Here is a 22,594-nt window from a genome sequence, read left to right on the forward strand (position 1 = left end):
GCCATTGGACTCACTGAATATCCTATAACTGTAAAGCAAACCCTCTCTTTTCTAATGGGAACATGTCGTACTCTTTTCTGTGGCCCTGCTCTATGTGTCTTTAAATTCTTAGTGGGGTTTTTCCTAAATTTGGTCAGACGTTGGACTGACTGCATACCCTATAACTGTATAAGAGACTCTCTCCTATCTAATGGGAACATATTGTACTCGTTACTGTGGCCCTGCTCTGTGTGTCTTTAAATACTTAGTGTTTTTTTTCCTAAAATTAGCTAGTCGCTGGACTCACTGCATACGCTATAACTGTATGGCAGGATCTCTCCTTTCTAATGGAACACGTCGTACTAATGGGAATTTGTCGTTACTGTGGCCCTGCTCTATGTGTCTTTAAATTCTTAGTGGGGTTTTTATTAAAATTGGTCAGCCGTTGGACTCACTGCATACCGTATAAATGTATAGCAGACTTTCCTATCTTATGGGAATTTGTCGTTACTCTGGCCCTGCTCTGTGTGTCTTTAAATTCTTAGTGGGGATTTTCCTAAAATTGGTCAGCCGTTGGACACACTGCATACCCTATAACTGTATAAAAGACTCTCTCCTTTCTAATGGGAATATGTCATATTTGTTACTGTGGCCCTGCTCTGTGTGTCTTTAAATACTTTGTGGGGTTTTTCCTAAAGTTGGTCAGCCGTTGGACTCACTGCATACCCTATAACTGTATAGCAGACTCTCTCCTTTCTAATGGGAATTTGTCGTTACTGTGGCCCTGTTCTATGTGTCTTTAACTCTAAGTGGGGTTTTTCCTAAAACTGGTCAGCCGTTGGACTCACTGCACACCCTACAACTGTATAGCAGACCCTCTCCTTTCTAATCGGAACATGTCGTACTTGTTACTGTGGCCCTGCTCTGTGTGTCTTTAAATTCTTAGTGGGGTTTTTCCTACAATTTTTCAGCTGTTGGACTCACTGAATACCCTATAACTGTATAGCAGACTCTCCTTTCTAACGTGACTTTGTCATTACTGTGTCCCTTCTCTATGTGTCTTTAAATTCTTAGTGGGGTTTTCCCTAAAATTGGTCAGCCATTGGATTCACTGCATACCCTATAACTGTAAAGCAGACCCTCTCCTTTCTAATGTGAACATGTCGTACTCTTTTCTGTGGCCCTGCTCTAAGTGTCTTTAAGTTATTAGTGGGGTTTTTCCTAAATTTGGTCAGCCGTTGGACTGACTGCATACCCTAAAACTGTATAAGAGACTCTCTCCTTTCTAATGGAAATATGTTGTACTCGTTACTGTGGCCCTGCTCTGTGTGTCATTAAATACTTAGTGGGGTTTTTCCTAAATCTAGTCAGCCGTTGGACTCACTGCATACGCTATAACTGTATAGCAGACTCTCTGCTTTCTAATGGAACATGTCGTACTAATGGGAATTTGTCATTACTGTGGCCCTGCTCTATGTGTCTTTAAATTCTTAGTGGAGTTTTTATTAAAATTTGTCAGCCGTTGGACTCACTGCATACCGTATAGCTTTATAGCAGACTCTCCTATCTTATGGGAATTTGTCATTACTCTGGCCCTGCTCTGTGTGTCTTTAAAGTCTTAATTGGGATTTTCCTAAAATTGGTCAGCCGTTGGACTCACTGCACACCCTATAACTGTATAACAGACTCTCTCCTTTCTATTGGGAATATGTCATATTTTTTACTGTGACCCTGCTCTGTGTGTCTTAAATATTTAGGGGGGTTTTCCTAAAATTGATCAGCCGTTGGACTCACTGCATACCCTATAACTGTATAACAGACTCTCTCCTTTCTAATGGGTATTTGTCGTATTTGTTACTGTGGCCCTGCTCTGTCTGTTTTTTAATTCTTAGTGGGGTTTTTCCTAAAATTGGTCAGCCGTTGGACTCACTGTGTGACTGTCTCCCTGAGCTATGGGGGATACTCGGAGCTGGGCCTTGCAGATGTTGTTAAGGGAAAGCAGTCATGGCCTTGACCCGTTCCGTGCCCATGGCTGTCACATGAAAAATGGGCTTTTTGGATGAGTGGTTTTTCGACTACGCCACCTGTGCTTTCTGGTGAAGGCCGCCAGTGCTGCGACAGTCCCCTGAGGCTGATGTTCTGGCAGCTCGGTTGGTACCACTCCCCACAGGCGGAGTAGGCCTCAGGGCAGTGATTGATGAACTGTGTGGAGGAATGGTGGGTGCAGTGCCGTGCAGGAATAAACAAGCGGAGGCAGTGAATGAAGTCATCCGGGTCTTTACTCACTTTAGATCCACTTTCAGCCGCAAAGTTTCTCTCTGATACACACGGCGTACTGTGGCCACCAGGAAGGGGGTTCGGCACTTCCCAGGTAGATCAGGAGCACCTGTCAACACCCCGTTAGTGTGTTCCTCTCCTTTGTAAGTTCTCCCACTGAGTCTTCTCCTGACTGTGTGTGGTATGAACGCGGTGTAAGGCCAGGTCCCACTGGATAAACGCAGGTTGAGAGATACAGGTCGCGACTCCGCTCCGTCCGTATCCCCCTGGGATCCACTAAGCTTCCGGGATTTTCTGACTGAGACGTGAAGTGACAAAGTCAGATATCGGGGGCCGGTTACCCCTCTTGCAACAGGAATCCCTCTGGCTAAGCCAGAGTGAAGAATACAGGTGGCGACTCCGCTCCGTCTGTATCCCCCAGGGATCCTTTTGCCTGTGCAGCCTATCTCCTCTGCTCCCCTCCAGGACCCTGACCGGGCAGAGACACTGGTTAACTCTGACCCGCTCCTCGTCTCAAGGCCAGAGTACGAGGACCGCAAATCTTCAGCCAGCTGCAGACTCTTGCTGGACCCTGACAGAAGACCCACAATCAAAGACCTTGAACTAAAGATGGCCATATATTATATATGATACTGTATGTGCTTCGTGTAAGTGTTTCCTCCACCCTCACCCACTACTTGGTTCCCCCTATCTTTAGTTCCCCTCATCTCCTCTATCCCGGGCCGGGGCAGCACCCTGGTGCATTTAGACCCCCTACAGGACAGGAGTGGTGTAGTGTTGTACTCCATCCTTGCAGTACCCCTGTGGCGACTGACCCTCAGGGGCGCCGCAACTACATACCCTATAACTGTATAACAGACCCTCTCCTTTCTAATGGGAATATGTCGAATTTGTTACTGTGGCCCTGCTCTGTGTGCCTTTAAACTCTTAGTGGGGTTTTTCCAAAAATTGGTCAGTCATTAGACTCACTGCATACCCTATAACTGTATAGCAGACTCTCTCCTTTCTAATGGGAATTTGTCGTTACTGTGGCCCTGCTTTATGTGTCTTTAAATTCTTAGTGGAGTTTTTCCTAAAATTGGTCAGCCATTGGACTCACTGCACACCCTATAACTGTATAGCAGAAAATCTCCTTTCTAATGGGAATATGTCGTATTTGTTTCTGTGGCCCTGCTCTGTGTGTCTTTAAATTCTTAGTGGGTTTTTCCTAAAATTGGTCAGCCGTTGGACTCACTGCATACCCAATAACTGTATAGAAGACTCTCTCCTTTCTTATGGGAATTTGTCGTTTCTGTTGCCCTGCTCTATGTGTCTTTAAATTCTTAGTGGGGTTTTAATAAAATTGGTCAGCAGTTGGATTCACTGCATACCCTATAACTGTATAGCAGACTCTCCTATCTTATGGAAATTTGTGGTAACTGTGGCCCTGCTCTATGTGTCTTTAAATTCTTAGTGGGGTTTTCCTGAAATTGGTCAGCCGTTGGACTCACTGCATACCCTATAACTGTATAGCAGACTCTCTCCTTTCTAACGGGAATTTGTCGTTACTGTGGCCCTGATCTGTGCCTTTAAATTCTTAGTGGGGTTTTTCGTAAAATTGGTCAGCCATTGGACTCACTGCATACCCTATAACTGTATAGCAGAGCCTCTCCTTTCTAGTGGGAACATGTCGCACTTGTTTCTGTGGCCCTGCTCTATGTGTATTTAAATTCTTAGTGAGGTTTTTCCTTAAATTGGTCAGCCTTTGGACTCACTGTATACCCTATAACTGTATAGCAGACTCTCTCCTTTCTTATGGGAAATTGTCGTTACTGTGACCCTGCTCTATGTGTCTTTAAATTCTTAGTGGGGTTTTTCCTAAAACTTGTCAGTAGTGTTGAGCCACCCCCGTAGTGTTCGAGTTCGGTTCGGTTCGGCGAACACCCGTGTGTTCGCCGAACTGATCGTCGAACTGTTCGTCGAACACCTTCGAACACCGTTAAAACAAATGGCAGGCAAACAAAAACACATAGAAACACATAGAAAACACCTTCAAAGGTGTCCAAAAGCTGACAAACTGCTCAGAAGACATAACTAACACATGGAAAAGTGACAAGTACATATAGTCATGCGAAAAGAAAAGAGGTGGAGGAGTAAAAGGAGGGGGAGACACAGATATAAGCATGTCATGCCCTTCTAAAATCCAAAATGTGAGAAGCCGACACGGCCAGTCCGTTCCTGCCCGTGCCACCTCCGTGTCGCCGAGTTTGTGCCAGAGCCGCGGTGGACCCTGACAGCCAGCCCCCCTCTCCCAATACTGGTGCCTGTCCGCTGGTGGGTCGAGAGAGCCCCCCTGTGGTGGAGGCAGCTCTAAGCTTTTTAATTTAAATTGTCTCTCTAATTTGAATGAATACACTTTAAATCCATTTACAAGGATCTATTGGAGGGCAAGTCTCATGCCAGCAGCCGCGTAATTCCAGCTCCAGTAGCGTCCACTAAAGCTGCTGCAGTTAAAAAGCTTTTATAAGGATCGAGCTCGGCTGTCCACTGCAAGGCATCCTACCGCCAGTCCCAGCTCCCATGCCTTGGGGTGCCTCCTGAATCTCTTCACTGAGTATCCCGTGGTCCCGAAGCATTTCCTTTGAAAAAATTAAGTGTCCAAACTACAGGTGGTGTAGCTTGCTTAACAGCCGGGATAATCCGCTGACTAGCAGACACTGCTACTAGGCACAAAGTATTTCCTGGGCTAGATGCAGTTAAAAATTTGTAATTTGATACTCTCGTTGGATGCTGAGAAAGCATTCCATAGAGTCTCCTGGCACGTCATATATTATTCTCTTAAAAAGCTTGGGGTAGGGGTCTAGGGGACCCTTTTATAGCCAAAATCACGGCCCTGTATCACAATACGTCACCTAGGCTGAAGATAAATGGAACTGTAGCACCCTGAGGGCTCGGTTGCTACAGAGGTATTGCACCTCACCCAGAGGTGTGATATCTCACTCTCAGGTAAGGATGGAGTGTGGATCAGGACCCGACACCTGCATGCATTACACCACATTGCCGTGGGGCAGGGCGACCAATATGCCCCTGAGATGGGCACGTCAGTCCCGGTCCCTGGCTGGAGTGGGGGAAGGGAACACTGATGAAGGGGTACCCTGTAGTGCAGGAGCAGGGAGGAAGCAGTTCCTGGGTGCATTGAGAAGGGAGTATAAAAGGTGGGCACCATCTTAGTTCAGTGCAGAGAAGTCTGAGCAGAAGTGACAGGGAGCAGGGGCTCTGCATGAGCTCTGCTCCGGAGGCGGGCCTAGTAACAGAGGCCCAGGCCTGGAAGAGGGAGAAGGAAGGAAGAAGAGCGGAGAAGGCTCCAGGAATGAGGAACAAAGGGATCCCAGGGGTGCGGACGGGCGAGTCGCCACCGCACGCCCGAATCCACCTGCGTGGAGAGGTCAGGCCAAAGGGGGAGACCGGTCCCCGAAACTAGTGGAGGCGGGAAACAACCCTCAGCTAGAAACCGGAGGCTGTGACATTTTATGTGGCGCAGCCCCTCACTACACCCGCTAGGAAGGCACCACATAGGGTCAGGGAAACTGGTGCCAAGTTTACCAAGAGGAGGCCCGAGGTAGCCGGACAGAAGGGTTGGTAAGAAAGGCCAGACAAAGTACACACAAAGGGGGTCCTGTGAAGCGCTCCAAAGTAATCTGGGAGTTGTCTGAGCCCCTCACCTGGTGAGCACAGTACGACGTGGGCAGCTGTTACCTGCAGAAGTGGTCTGGATAATAAGAACTGTGAGTAAAGGCCCTGTACTGCATCACTGACTCCATGTCGTTACTGCTGCTGCGCTGCACCATCACCCCCATCCTCCGCATACACTGCGCTGAGGCTATACTCCTCCCGTGAGGAGTTATGCTACGCTCTGCTGCACCCACAACACCAGCCTCAGCGGTCTGCCCTGCAGTGGCCATTCACTCTGACCGCAATCCACGGGTGGCGTAGTCGGACGTTTAAACATCAAAACCACATAAATAGTTCCGCCACTGGTTTGACCGCCCTGAGCCACGGAACCGGGTCGCCACCACGGAGACTACAACCACCAGCATCCACCAAAAAGGGTCCGGCTCCGGGTGTCCCAAGGCCCAGGGGGCGCGTCAGAACATTTTCATCAACTTTCATAATCACCAATGGGACAAGGCAGGGATGTCCTCTGTCCCCTCTCTTATACATCCTAGTGACGGAGCACCTGCTCTCATCAATTCGCCATAACCCCAATATTAGGTGGATTGAGGTGGGAGGCACCGAGTACAAGTGCTCTCTATTTGCTGATGATGTCCTAGTATATATTACTCAATCACATATTTCTATCCCTGCTGTTATGGCTGAAATAGATCACTTTGTTACATGGTCAAATTTTAAAATCAATGCAGCGAAGTCTGAGGCCCTCGATGTCTCCCTCCCCAAATCCATACAGGATTCCATCCAGTCCAACTTTCCCTTTGCCTGGCCCTCGCAGGGTATCAAATACTTAGGAATTCCTATTCATAGAGACCTCTCCCGTCTATGTTATCTTAATTTTGGGCCCTTTATTGAACAACTTCATACAGACCACGGTTGGCCAGTTAGAACTGTAAGATTCACTACGTGAACCACTGGTGTTTTGTGGAAAAGCACATGTACACTGTGTTCCAAATTATTATGCAAAAAGTGTTTAGGAGTGATAAGGGAAGAACTTGTTTGTTTGTCAGTTAAACTCATTGATGGTGATGTGTGTCAGGGCTCTTTATATCACTGTAACCAATTGCAGACACTTGTGCTAATTAGTTTGGCAGGTGTGTCCAATAAAAGGCAAGACTACTTAAGAAGGCTGTCCCACATTATTAAGCAGCCTACATTTTCTGCCAAAATGGGCAAGAAAAATTATGTGTCGGCTGCTGAGAAGCAACAAATTGTGGAGTGTTTAGGTCAAGGCATGACTACAATCAACATTGTGCGATGATCAGGATGAAGTGTCTTTGCAATCAAGAAGTATGTAGCAGATTCACAGTACACACGTGTGAGTGCTGATAAGGGCAAATTGAGGACTCTTTCCTACAGGCAATTACGTCAGGTTAAAAGAGCAGCGGCAAAAAAGCCTTGACATAGCAGCAGACAAGTTTTTGAAGCTGCTGGTGCCTCCAACGTCCCCCGAACAACAAAATGCAGGGTCCTTCAGAGGTTTGCAGCTGTGCGTATGCCATCCTGTTGACCTCCTCTATCCACTGTACACAAGCAGAAACGGCTACAGTGGGCCAAACAATACATGAAGACTGATTTCAAAACTGTTTTGATCACGGATGAGTGCCGTGCAACGCTCGATGGTCCAGATGGATGGAGTGGAGGATGGCTGGTTGATGGACACCCCATGCAAACACGGCTACAGCGCCAACAAGGAGAAGGTGGAGTAATGTTTTGGGCTGGAATCATGGGGAGAGAGATTGTCGGCCCCTTTAGGATCCCTGAAGGGGTAAAGATGAACTCCATAATGTATGTGGAGTTTCTCAAACAGCACTTCCTGCCATGGTTCAAGAAGAAGAACCGTGTATTCCACAGCAAGATCATTTTCATGCATGATAATGCACCGTCTCATGCTGCACATAACACATCTGCATCTCTGGCTGATATGGGCATAAAAGGGGACAAACTTATGGTGTGACCCCCATGCTCCCCTGACCTCTACCCCATTCAGAACCTCTGGAGCATCATCAAAAGGAGTGTCTATGTGTTATGCACACGCCCGGGCTAAGCGGCGTGTGCGTGTGATTGGTAGTGATTCCACTGGACCGTGCCGGAGAGTGAATGCCTGGAGGGGCGTGACTAAGTATTCACCCGATCCGACCAGGGTCGCACGACGGCATACGACGCCAGTGCACCAAGGAGGAACCGAGCAGAGGGACCAGGTGCCACTCCAGGACAGACCCCGGACACGGCTGTTGACCCACACAGGGGAATACAGGAACAGGCTGGTAGGCTGGCACACAGACTGGTGGGTATAGGCAAGCACGACTGGTATGCAGGCAGGCGGGTATGCAGGCAGGGGGGTAAAGGCAAGCACAGCTAGAGTGCAGACAGGGAGGCACTAGCAGGTAGGAACACAGGCGGGATAGGACCCAGTACACACCGGGACTCAGGAACAATACAGGCAGAGGGTTACAGGCAAGCACAGCTAGAGTGCAGACAAGGCTGAGCAGGGAGGACAGGGCTCTGTTCACACGGAACAGACAGGAAGGGAAAGACAGAGCCAGATACTCACACAGTACTTGCAGAGACAACAAGCAGGAGTTAGGTACGAGTTCAGACTCTGCAGAAAAAGGAAGGGAACGGACATAGAGGCAAAACAGGTAAAGGACAGGAGAGAGTTCAGACTGGAACTGAGTGTACGGAGGAGACCGACACTGCAGAGGGATACAGGAGCGGGTCTGGGAATACGGCCCCCAGAGAGGCGGAACGAACAGGCAAGGAGCGTGTTCAGACAGGACAGACCAGACACAGGAGCGGGTCTAGGAAATCGGCCACAAGAAGGCGAGAGGAACAGGCTAGGAGCGTGTTCAGACAGGACAGACAAGAGAACACAGAAAGGAGTCAGTTCAGACACGGGAGCTGATACCGCAAAGCAGGAGACATACAGGACTCAGTTCAGACACGGGAGCTGATACCGCAAAGCAGGAGACATACAGGACTCAGTTCAGACACGGGAACTGATACAAAAAACAGGAGACAAGAGACGGGACCTGGCACCTTCAGAGTGCAAGCACACACTGAAGGAAACACTATGCTCAGGCAGGGATAGAAGGGAGCTGCTGAGCTATATACCAAGTGACAGACAGCAATAGGCTGAGGACGCACAAGGGGTGTGACCCACAGCAGGTACAAAAGGCAGGAAGTGATCGGGCGCCGCCCTTAAGCAGCAGAAACAGACACAAACAGACAGCATGGAGGGAAGCCAGAGAGACATTCTGGACAGGAGATCAAGTGCGCCCTCTTGCACAGTGGGAGATGGACCACCATGCAAGGACGCCGCCAGGTATGTTACAGTACCTCCCCCCTTACGCCCCCTCTTCTTCAGGCCTGCCAGAATCTTCCGCAGGGAATTCGAGGGCCAGTCGTTCACTGGGTTGGAGGGGGACAGAGACTTAAGGGTAATCTCTGCTTCGAGGTACATCTTGTCAAGCTCACAGGAAGAAATAGACGGGTTATCACGTACATAATGAGGAAAAGTCACTGTCTCTTTGTTATCTGGTGGTATCCCGGAGGATTCAGGAAACAACTGGAGGTCCTCCGCCGGGTCAGAAGAGTGCAGAGGCTCAGAGAAAACAACTGCTTCAGAGTACACTAGGTCGGACTCACTGGAGGAAGCAGGCGAGGTATCGGGTACCGAGTATAGGAAAGTCTCTGTCCATTCACCACCAGGTGGCACCCCGAAGGGTTCTGGAGACAGCTGGCGGTCCTCCGCCTGGTCAGAGGGGTGTAGAGACTCACGGGTAACCTCTGCTTCAGAGTACACTAGGTCGGACTCACTGGAGGAAGCAGGCGAGGTATCGGGTACCGAGTATAGGAAAGTCTCTGTCCATTCACCACCAGGTGGCACCCCGAAGGGTTCTGGAGACAGCTGGCGGTCCTCCGCCTGGTCAGAGGGGTGTAGAGACTCACGGGTAACCTCTGCTTCAGAGTACACTAGGTCGGACTCACTGGACGAAGCAAGCGAGGTATCAGATCCAGGATATAGGAAAGTCTCTGTCCATTCACCACCAGGTGGCACCCCGAAGGATTCTGAACACAACTGGAGGTCCTCCGCCTGGTCGGAGGGGTGTAGAGACTCAGGAGTAACCTCTGCTTCGGAGTACACTAGGTTGGACTCACTGGACGAAGCGAGCGAGGTATCAGGTACAGAGTATAGGAGAGTCTCTGTCCTTTCGCTACCAGGTAGCACCCCGAAGGGTTCAGGAGACAACTGGAGATCCTCCGCCTGGTCGGAGGGGTGTAGAGACTCGGAGGTAACTACCACTTTGGGGTACCCATTGTCAGGCTCACAGGACGAAGCGGACAAAGTATTGAGTACCGGGTGTAGAGAAGTCTCTCTCCATTTGTCATCGAGTGGTATCCCGGAGGGTTCAGGAGGCAACAGGGGATCCTCCGCCAGGTAGTAGAGGTGCACAGACTCTGAGGTAACCACAGCTTTGGAGCATCCTTGGACATGCACACCGGTTAAAGAGAAAGAAGCATCTGATGCCGGGTGCAGGAAGTTCTCCTGTGTGGAGTCTGGATGGGCAGAAGTCTCTTCGGCCAGGAGAACTGGTGCACTACCCACGCACATTACCCATTGGGGTTTCTCCGGGATACAGGGAGATGAAGCTTCAGTAGGGACTTCAAGGTTGGGGTCAGGAGGTCTCAGGGAGGACAGACCCTGGCGTGACGGCTTGCCTCTAAGTCTAGCACGTCTGGACTGCCTCTTGAGGTTGAGAGAAGTATTCCGGAAAGCGTAGTCACCCTGTGAGGATTCTGGGTGGGCAGTAGTCTCATTGGGCTGGAGGACTATTGCGCTACCCACACACATTACCCGTCGGGGCTGCTCCGGGATATTGGGAAGTGAAGCTTCAGCAGGGGCTTCAGAGTTAGGGTCCTCGAAGACCATACGAAAGGCCACCAGGAAGGCCTGCAGGTCAAGGATGACAGGATCCCATGCTTCCCATAGGGGGGTGACCCATTTCAAGGCATCACCCGCTAGGTAGTCAATCATAAAGGCCACTTTAGCCCAATCGGAAGGAAAATAGAGAGGGTAGGCCTTAAAGTGTAGCATGCATTGCTCCACAAATGCACGACACTGTCTTGGATCCCCATAGTAACGTGGCGGATCCGCAGGAACGAGGGCTGATAGATCCATCTGGACGGGTGCGTAATTCGCCTGGAACTCAGCTAAAGGGGGAAAAAAATTTATTTATTTATTTTAATGCATGTATTCGCTGGAAAAACTTCTCAAAGAGCGAAGGCCGTGGGGCTCAACGGGAACCATGGCCTGAGCATGCTGTTATGCACATGCCCGGGCTAAGCGGCGTGTGCGTGTGATTGGTAGTGATTCCACTGGACCGTGCCGGAGAGTGAATGCCTGGAGGGGCGTGACTAAGTATTCACCTGATCCGACCAGGGTCGCACGACGGCATACGACGCCAGTGCACCAAGGAGGAACCGAGCAGAGGGACCAGGTGCCACTCCAGGACAGACCCCGGACACGGCTGTTGACCCACACAGGGGAATACAGGAACAGGCTGGTAGGCTGGCACACAGACTGGTGGGTATAGGCAAGCACGACTGGTATGCAGGCAGGCGGGTATGCAGGCAGGGGGGTAAAGGCAAGCACAGCTAGAGTGCAGACAGGGAGGCACTAGCAGGTAGGAACACAGGCGGGATAGGACCCAGTACACACCGGGACTCAGGAACAATACAGGCAGAGGGTTACAGGCAAGCACAGCTAGAGTGCAGACAAGGCTGAGCAGGGAGGACAGGGCTCTGTTCACACGGAACAGACAGGAAGGGAAAGACAGAGCCAGATACTCACACAGTACTTGCAGAGACAACAAGCAGGAGTTAGGTACGAGTTCAGACTCTGCAGAAAAAGGAAGGGAACGGACATAGAGGCAAAACAGGTAAAGGACAGGAGAGAGTTCAGACTGGAACTGAGTGTACGGAGGAGACCGACACTGCAGAGGGATACAGGAGCGGGTCTGGGAATACGGCCCCCAGAGAGGCGGAACGAACAGGCAAGGAGCGTGTTCAGACAGGACAGACCAGACACAGGAGCGGGTCTAGGAAATCGGCCACAAGAAGGCGAGAGGAACAGGCTAGGAGCGTGTTCAGACAGGACAGACAAGAGAACACAGAAAGGAGTCAGTTCAGACACGGGAGCTGATACCGCAAAGCAGGAGACATACAGGACTCAGTTCAGACACGGGAGCTGATACCGCAAAGCAGGAGACATACAGGACTCAGTTCAGACACGGGAACTGATACAAAAAACAGGAGACAAGAGACGGGACCTGGCACCTTCAGAGTGCAAGCACACACTGAAGGAAACACTATGCTCAGGCAGGGATAGAAGGGAGCTGCTGAGCTATATACCAAGTGACAGACAGCAATAGGCTGAGGACGCACAAGGGGTGTGACCCACAGCAGGTACAAAAGGCAGGAAGTGATCGGGCGCCGCCCTTAAGCAGCAGAAACAGACACAAACAGACAGCATGGAGGGAAGCCAGAGAGACATTCTGGACAGGAGATCAAGTGCGCCCTCTTGCACAGTGGGAGATGGACCACCATGCAAGGACGCCGCCAGGTATGTTACACTATGATGGCGGGAGGCAGTTCACATCTAAGCAACTGCTCTGGGAGGGTATTCTGTCCTCATGCAAAACAATTGAAGCAGAAACCATCCAAAACCTGACAAATACAATGGACGAGAGAGTTCAGAAGCTCCTTTCGAACAAGGGGTACTATGTGCAAATGTAACATCACCTAGAATAAAGTTTTGAGTTGAAAACTGTTTGATTTCAGTTTCTAAAAACCTGCTAATGCTTATAATTTCAAAAATGACCATTTTTTTGTTCTTTATTAAAATGAAAAGGTTGATCGAAGAGTGTGGGGGTTCTAAGAGTGTGGCAACCCAGTAGTCAGGATTACTTCGAATTCTGACAATCTGAGGGTCATGTTGCAGGTAGTGCAGCAAGAAGGCACTTATGTGTCTTGCGCATCTCGGAGCCCCAAAATTATTTTCCGGGCTAGATGCAGCTAAAAATTATTATTAATTTTAAATCTGGTGGAGCTTAGTATAGATGGTCTAATAGAATCAGTACTGCACACTGCTGCAAAGCCCAAATTATTTTCCAGCCAAGATACAGATAAACATGATTAGTAATTTTAAATCTGGTGGAGCTTAGTATAGATGGCCTAATATAATCAGTGCTGCACACTGCTACAAATTAGTAATTTGAAAGCTTAAAACGGTTGGTGAGGTGATTTTAACCAATCGTCAAGCTGTTACCCTCCCCAGGATGACTCAGGGGTAGAAAAGTCGTTTCGGATCCATGATTTGTTCATCTTTATGAACGTGAGTCTGTCTACATTATCAGTGGAGAGCCGCGTGCGCTTATCTGTCAGCACACCACCAGCAGCGCTGAACACACGTTCAGACAGAACGCTGGCTGCGGGGCATGACAAGATCTCCAAGGCGTAAGTGGCTAGCTCCGGCCATTTATCCAGATTGGAAGCCCAAAAAGAGCAAGGGTCCAGTGACACAGTCATGGCATCAATGTTTACTTGGAGATACTCCTGTACCATCGTCTCTAGGCGTTGACTATGTGTCAGACTTCTTGTCTCCTGTGGCCTTGCAAAGGATGGGCTAAAAAAGTGGTGAAATGATTTCGCAAAATTTGATGTTACCAGCAGATACTGTGTTTCTGTTACGGTTTGAGTGCTGAACACTCAACGGTCCCACGGTTGGCAAGTTGGAACTGTGAGATTCACTACGTGCACCACTGGTGTTTTGTGGAAAAGCACATGTAAGATTCTGCAACATTCTCTGCTGATACTCCTGCATGCGTGCATCCCTTTCTATGGCAGGAATAATTTCTGCAAATTTAGTTTTGTACCGGGGATCTAACAGTGTGGCAACCCAGTAGTCAGGATTATTTCTAAATCTCACAATTCGAGTGTCATGTTGCAGGTAGTGCAGCAAGAAGGCACTCATGTGTCTTGCGCATCCAGGAGCACCAAGTCCCTGTTGTGTTGGTGGCGAGGTAACAATCATGCGTCCTTCCTCTGTCCTCTCCCCCCAACCTCGCACAACAGAAATGTGATCAAGGTCTCCCTCATCTGATGAGTCTTCCATCAGTTCGTCCTCCACTTCTTCATGGGCTCCTGCACCTTCCTCACTAGTTTGGCTGCTACCATGCGCCCTGGTAAAACCATCTCCCCCACCCTCACATGCCTGCCGCCTTTGTGCTGCCGACCGTCTGGACCTTGCAGATGTTAGCCCTTCCGCATACAACTCCTCCTCCTCTACTTCCTCCACCTCCTCTTGTGCCACCACCTGACTCCGAATTCTGTTTAACATGTGCTCCAGCATGTAAATCACCGGAATAGTCATGCTGATAATGGCATCGTCAGCACTAAACATCTTCGTCGGCATTTCAAAACTGTGCAGAAGGGTGCATAGGTCCCTGATCTGAGACCACTCCTCCAGCGTGATTTGCCCCACCTCTGGATCTCGTTGGCCCAGGCTATACGTCAGAACGTATTACACGAGGGCTTGTCGGTGCTGCCACAGTCGCTGCAACATGTGCAGAGTTGAATTCCATCGGGTAGGCACATCGCATTTTAGCCGGTGAAGTGGCAGGCCCAACGACTTCTGTAGAGATGTAAGTCGCTGAGCTGCGGGATGCGAACGGCGGAAGTGAGCACACAGCGACCGTGCCCTCTGCAGAAGGCCATCTAGTCCGGGATAGTGGTCTAAAAATTGCTGGACAATCAGGTTCAACACGTGAGCCATACAAGGCACGTGTGTGACATTGCCCCGGCAAAGGGCCGCACCCAGGTTTGCAGCATTGTCGCACACGGTCTTCCCTGGTTTCAGGTCCAGTGGAGACAACCATTCATGAAATTGGTTCTCCAGAGCTGACCACAACTCCTCAGCTGTGTGACTCACATTTCCCAGACATTTCAAAGTAAAAACCGCCTGATGACGTTGAGCCCTACTGCCAGCATAGTAAAGAGGTGGGCAGGATCCCTTCTGCGCAGTTAGAAAGCTTGTGGCATGACCAGACAGGCTTTGGGTGCAGGTGGAGGACCGAGAGGAGGTTGAGGAAGCAGAAGCAGTGGAGGAACTTTGAGATAAAGAGGATTGACGCACAACTCGTGGGGACGGCAAGACTTGGACAGCAGCACCTTGTCCTGCTGTCACCATAGTTACCCAGTGCCCAGTCAGCGACATGTAACGCCCCTGTCCATGCCTACTCGTCCAAGTGTCTGTAGTGAAATGCACCCTGTCACACACAGAGTTTCTCAAAGAAGCGGTGATGTTGTGTGCGACATGCTGGTGGAGTGCAGGCACACCTTTCTTTGAGAAGTAGTGCCGACTGGGCATCTGGTACTGGGGCACTGCGAAGGACATAAGGTCTCGAAAATCCTCTGTGTCCACCAGGAGGAAAGGCAGCATTTCTGTAGCCAAGAGCTTGCAGATGGTGAAATTCAACCTCTTAGCTTTCTCATGGCTAAGAGGAAATGGTCTTTTACTTGTTCACATCTGAGGGACCGAGGGCTGGCTGTTGTGCTTAGACGGGGTTGATAAGGGTGTCCCCGGCAAACTGCCGGTCTGTGAGGAAGAAGCAGGCGGACATGTTAGGTTGCCTTGATCCAAAGGTGGTGCTATCGATGTCGGACAGCGCTCAACACCAGCTGGTGTTACCACCTCCAAAGAAAATGATGACCTGCCCATCACGCTGGCTGTTGCGGGTAAAGAGGTGGCAGGTCTGCGTCCCAAAACAGGTGTGACTGCTGTCACCCCAGTCACAGAGGATGAAGAGGCCGCGGATGTACAAGATGTGGCAGACGGTGGTTGGCCCGGCCGGCTAGGCCGCATTGTAGCACAGTGAGCTTCCCACTGCAACATATGCTTCATGTCCATGTGCCGGGTCATGCATGAAGTACTCAAACTATGAATTTTTTGGCCTCTACTTAGCTTTTGCTGACAAATGTTACAGATAACACGAGTTGGGTCATCTTTATCGATCTGAAAAAATGCCCAGGCTATGCAAGGCATATCACCCATGCAACCTGAAGAGCCACCACGACTTGTGGTGAGAGGCAGAGTTGTGTTTGAGGTTGCAGTTGTTGACGTGCTTCCAGTACAACGTCTCTGTCCAGGAAGGTGCAACCTGACCTCGTCGTCACTAGCATTCTCCTCCACCTCCTCTGCTGACCTCATCTTTTGGCTGACTGTGGGTTGACAGTAAGTGGGATCTGCAACCTCATCATCATCACCCTGTGTGTTATCACACCCGTCGTCCTCAGAGCCAACCTGTTCCTGCCCTGACAAAAAACTAAAGTTGTCGCTCCAATCAGGTATTTGAGTCTCATCATCGTCTTCCTCATTGTCTCCACCAACAGGAGTTACAGTTTGGGAATGAGGGTCTACATTATGGTCAGAACCTTCTACATCAGGTCCTGGATCCGACTCATAAAGATTCTGGGCATCAGTGCAGATCATTTCCTCGTCTGGATTCACAGTAGCGCTGGAGCCGACCTCTGATTCCCAGGCTATAGTATGAGTAAACAGCTCTGCAGACTCAACCATCTGTTCTACCTCATAATCAGACGGGCAGCTGGAGATTTGGGAGCTGTGAGGAAGCAAGTGCGATTGGGGTGACACCTCTGAGGACTGGAGTATTTGTGATGTTGAAGTTGATGTGGAGGAGAGCCCACTTAAAGGAGCACTTGATATCCGTTGAAGCACCTGCTGTTTTTGTGCCTCAACTGGAATTTGTAGCGATTGGCATGGCCGTAAGAAAGGAATCTTATCACATTGTCCGCTAAAAGAAGTAGACATTTTAGTTTGGCTGGAAGATGGTCTTTCTTCTGCAGATGTTACTGTTGCTTTAACACCTACCCCACGGACACAACCACTTTTCCCCTTCCCAACACGCCTATTCCACTTTCCACCAGCAGCAGGCCTTTTTTCACTCATTTTGGTGGTTAACTAATTCACAACTCTGGAGTTGTTTGCACAAAAAAACAATGGATGGGAACCGAGCAGAGCTGAGTGGCCAAACTGTGGTATTAGGCCAAAACTATTGGCTGGGTTAGATGCAGAAAAAAATTATATTCAATTTGCAACCTGATGGAGGTCCGTATAGATGGACTAATAGAACAAGTCCCACACACTGCTAGAAGCCCAAATATTTTTTCAGAGCTAGATGCAGATAAAAATTATTTTTAATTTGCAACCTGATGGAGGTCAGTATAGATGGACTAATAGACCAAGTCTCACACACTGCTAGAAGCCCAAATATTTTTTCAGAGCTAGATGCAGAAAAAAATTATATTCAATTTGCATCCTGGTGGAGGTCAGTATAGATGGACTAATAGACCAAGTCCCACACACTGCTAGTCGCCCAAATATTTTTTCAGAACTAGATGCAGAAAAAAATTATATTCAATTTGCAACCTGATGGAGGTCAGTATAGATGGACTAATAGAACAAGTCCCACACACTGCTAGAAGCCCAAATATTTTTTCAGAGCTAGATGCAGAAAAAAATTACATTCAATTTGCAACCTGATGGAGGTCAGTATAGATGGACTAATAGAAAAAGTCCCACACATTGCTAGAAGCCCAAATATTTTTTCAGAGCTAGAGGCAGAAAAAAATTATATTCAATTTGCAACCTGGTGGAGGTCAGTATAGATGGACTAATAGAACAAGTCCCACACACTGCTAGAAGCCCAAATATTTTTTCAGAGCTAGATGCAGAAAAAAAATATATTCAATTTGCAACCTTGTGAAGGTCAGTATAGATGGACTAATAGAACAAGTCCCACACACTGCTAGAAGCCCAAATATTTTTTCAGAGCTAGATGCAGATAAAAATTATTTTTAATTTGTAACCTGATGGAGGTCAGTATAGATGGACTAATAGACCAAGTCCCACACACTGCTAGAAGCCCAAATATTTTTTCAGAGCAAGATGCAGAAAAAAATTATATTCAATTTGCAACCTGATGGAGGTCAGTATAGATGGACTAATAGACCAAGTCCCACACACTGCTAGAAGCCCAAATATTTTTTTCAGAGCTAGATGCAGAAAAAAATTATATTCAGTTTGCAACCTGGTGGAGGTCAGTATAGATGGACTAATAGAACAAGTCCCACACACTGCTAGAAGCCCAAATATTTTTTCAGAGCTAGATGAAGAAAAAAATTATATTCAATTTGCAACCTGATGGAGGTCAGTATAAATGGACTAATAGAATGATGCTATGCCAAAAAGGTTTTACTTCACTAGGTGCAGTAAAAAAATTGGTATTCTATACACAGGTGGTGTAGCTTGCAACACAGATAGGCTACTCCACTGACTAACACACTCTGCAATAGGCCAAAATGGATTAGCTTTGCTAGATTTAGCCAAATGCTGTGAAAAAATCTTGCACAGCACTGGCACAGACCTGCCTGGCAAAAACTGTTAAGAACTGATGTAACTTAGTCCTGAAAAGGACTGCAATTACAATTAGCCTTTACTCCCAATCTATCTATTTAAGAGCACAGACCTGCCTGATAAAAGTCGTAGGAAATGCTGTAATCTAGTCCTTAAAAGGACTGCAATCACAACTATTCCCTACTCCCAAGCTATCTGTAGATTTGTGCGAAAATTGGCTTGAAATTAACAAGGTATAGCGCACACAGCAACAGCGGTACCGTCTAACACGCAGATGCAGCAGTGAGAAAATGATGGCGACGGGGAAAATGGCTGGGTCTTATAGGGCAAGGACATGTGACATACACTGCTTGTGTGAAAAAAAGCACTTCTGTGCGCTGCTGATAGGCTGACAGATTGCACCTCCCCACTGTAAATGCGGGAAAGAGAAAAAAAAATGGAGATCTTCATTATTCCTGCAGAGATCCATCCCCTGCCCCTCCCCCCGGCCCGCTGTACACTCAAACTGCGTATTAACATTAATTTTCATCATTACTGAGAAAAAATCCAGTTATGATTTTGGTGCACGAACAGTTATCGAACATAACCTCGAACAGCCAAATTTTTTTCAAATCGTTCGTGTTCGCCGAACGGCTCGAACACCGCCGAAAACAGCTCGAATTTGAGATTGGCGAACAGTTCGAGTCGAACAACGCTCATCTCTAGTGTCTCGCTCAGTGTTCAGACACAAATATATCTGTTTAAAATATTCTGGTGTAGGCCAGATAACTGGAAGTTTAGTTTTGCAGTTCCACGGTTCAAATCTCTTTATTATCCAGCTTTTGGCCTTTTATCCATAAATAAACAGTAATAGTGTCTCCCTGACTGTTCAGACACAAATACAGTTAGGTCCATATATATTTGGACAGAGACAACATTTTTCTAATTTTGGTTCTAGACATTGCCACAATGAATTTTAAACAAAACAATTCAGATGCAGTTGAAGTTCAGACTTTCAGCTTTCATTTGAGGGTATCCACATGAAAATTGGATGAAGGGTTTAGGAGTTTCAGCTCCTTAACATGTGCCACCCTGTTTTTAAAGGGACCAAAAGTAATTGGACAATTGACTCCAAGGCTATTTCATGGACAGGTGTGGGCAATCCCTTCGTTATGTCTTTCTCAATTAAGCAGATAAAAGGCCTGGAGTTGATTTGAGGTGTGGTGCTTGCATTTGGAAGGTTTTGGTGTGAAGTAAACATGCGGTCAAAGGAGCTCTCCATGCAGGTGAAACAAGCCATCCTTAAGCTGCAAAACAGAAAAAAAACATCCGAGAACTTGCTACAATATTAGGAGTGGCAAAATCTACAGTTTGGTACATCCTGAGAAAGAAAGAAAGCACTGGTGAACTCATCAATGCAAAAAGACCTGGGCGCCCACGGAAGATAACAGTGGTGGATGATCGCAGAATAATCTCCATGGTGAAGAGAAACCCCTTCACAACAGCCAACCAAGTGAACAACACTCTTCAGGAGGTAGGCGTATCAATATCCAAATCTACCATAAAGAGAAGACTGCATAAAAGTAAATAAAGAGGGTTCACTGCACGGTGCAAGTCACTCATAAGCATCAAGAATAAAAAGGCTAGACTGGACTTTGCTAAAAAAACATCTAAAAAAGCCAGCACAGTTCTGGAAGAACATTCTTTGGACAGATGAAACCAAGATCAACCTCTACCAGAATGATGGAAAGAGAAAGGTATGGCGAAGACGTGGTACAGCTAATGATCCAAAGCATACCACATCATATGTAAAACACGGCGGAGGTAGTGTGATGGCTTGGGCATGCATGGCTGCCAGTGGCACTGGGTCACTAGTGTTTATTGATGATGTGACACAGGACAGAAGCAGCAGAATGAATTCTGATGTATTCAGAGCCATACTGTGTGCTCAGATCCAGCCAAATGCAGCCAAACAGATTGGTCGTCGTTTCATACTACAGATGGACAATGACCCAAAACATAAAGCCAAAGCAACCCAGGTGTTTATTAAAGCAAAGAAGTGGAATATTCTTGAATGGCCAAGTCAGACACCTGATCTCAACCCAATTGAGCATGCATTTCAATTGCTAAAGACTAAACTTCAGACAGAAAGGCCCACAAACAAACAGCTACTGAAAACCACCGCAGTGAAGGCCTGGCAGAGCATCAAAAAGGAGGAAACACAGCGTCTGGTGATGTCCATGAGTTCAAGACTTCAGGCAGTCATTGACAACAAAGGGTTTTCAACCAAGTACTAGAAATGAACATTTTATTTACAATTATTTAATCTGTCCAATTACTTTTGGTCCTTTTAAAAGCAGGGTGGCACATGTTAAGGAGCTGAAACTCCTAAACCCTTCATCCAAATTTAATGTGGATACCCTCAAATGAAAGATGAAAGTCTGAACTTCAACTGCATCTGAATTGTTTTGTTTAAAATTCATTGTGGTAATGTCTAGAACCAAAATTAGAAAAATGTTGTCTCTGTCCAAATATATATGGACCTAACTGTATATCTGTTTAAAATATTCGGGTGTAGCCCAGATAACTAGAAGTTTGGTTTTGCAGTTCCACGGTTCAAATCTCAGTATTATCCAGATTTTGGCCTTTTTTCCGTAAAAAAAAAACAGTTTGAGTGTCTCGATCAGTGTTCAGACACAAATATATCTGTTTAAAAGATTCTGGTGTAGGCCAGATAACTAGAACTGTGGTTTTGCAGTTCCACGGTTCAAATCTCTGTATTATCCTGCTTTTGGCCTTTTTTCCGTAAAAAAAAAACAGTAATAGTGTCTCCCTGACTGTTCAGACACAAATATATCTGTCCTTTCCCTATGAGACCCAGCCATTTTCCCCGTCGCCACCATTTTCTCACTGCTGCAGCTGCGTGTTAGACGGCACCGCTGTTCCTGTGTGCGCTATATTTTCAGTGTTAATTTCAAGCCAATTTTCTCAGAAATATACAGATAGCTTGGGAGTAGGGAATAGTTGTGATTACAGTCCTTTTGAGGACTAGGTTACAGCATTTCCTATGACTTTTAGCAGGCAGGTCTGTGCTCTTAAATAGATATGTTGGGAGTAGGGACTAATTGTAATTGCAGTTCTTTTGAGGACTAGTTTACAGCATTTCCTAGGACTTTTTGCCAGGCATGTCTGTGCCAGTGCTGTGCAAGTGTTTTTCACAGCATTTGGCTAAATCTAGCTAAGCAAATCCTTTTTGGCCTCTTGCAGTGTGTTAGTCAGTGGAGTAGCGTATCTGTGTTGCAAGCTACACCACCTGTGTATAGAATATCATTTTTCTTACTGCACCTAGCCAAGTAAAACCGTTTGGGCATAGCATCATTCTATTAGGCCATCTATACTAAGCTCCACCAGCTTGCAAATTACTAATAATTTTTATCTCCATCTAGCTCAGAAAATAATTTTGGGCTTGTAGCAGTGTGTGGGACTTATTCTTAGTCCATCTAAACTAAGCTCCACCAGCTTGCAATTTACAAATAATTTTTAGCTGCATCTAGCTCGTAAAATAATTTTGGGCTTGTAGCAGTGTGTGGGACTTATTCTTAGTCCATCTATACTAAGCTCCACCAGCTTGCAAATTACAAATAATTTTTAGCTGCATCTAGCTCGGAAAATAATTTTGGGCTTGTAGCAGTGTGTGGGACTTATTCTTAGTCCATCTATACTAAGCTCCACCAGCTTGCAAATTACAAATAATTTTTAGCTGCATCTAGCTCGGAAAATAATTTTGGGCTTGTAGCAGTGTGTGGGACTTATTCTTAGTCCATCAATACTAAGCTCCACCAGCTTGCAAATTACAAATAATTTTTAGCTGCATGTTAGCTCGGAAAATAATTTTGGGCTCGTAGCAGTGTGTGGGACTTATTCTTAGTCCATCTAAACTAAGCTCCCCCAGCTTGCAAGTTACAAATAATTTTTAGCTGCATCTAGCTCAGAAAATAATTTTGGGCTTGTAGCAGTGTGTGGGACTTATTCTTAGTCCATCTATACTAAGCTCCACCAGCTTGCAAATTACAAATAATTTTTAGCTGCATCTAGCTCGGAAAATAATTTTGGGCTTGTAGCAGTGTGTGGGACTTATTCTTAGTCCATCTATAC

The sequence above is a fragment of the Phyllobates terribilis genome, unplaced genomic scaffold (assembly GCF_046119375.1).
Source record: "Phyllobates terribilis strain yellow unplaced genomic scaffold, ASM4611937v1 Scaffold_1__5_contigs__length_1240528914, whole genome shotgun sequence".
NCBI lineage: Eukaryota > Metazoa > Chordata > Amphibia > Anura > Dendrobatidae > Phyllobates > Phyllobates terribilis.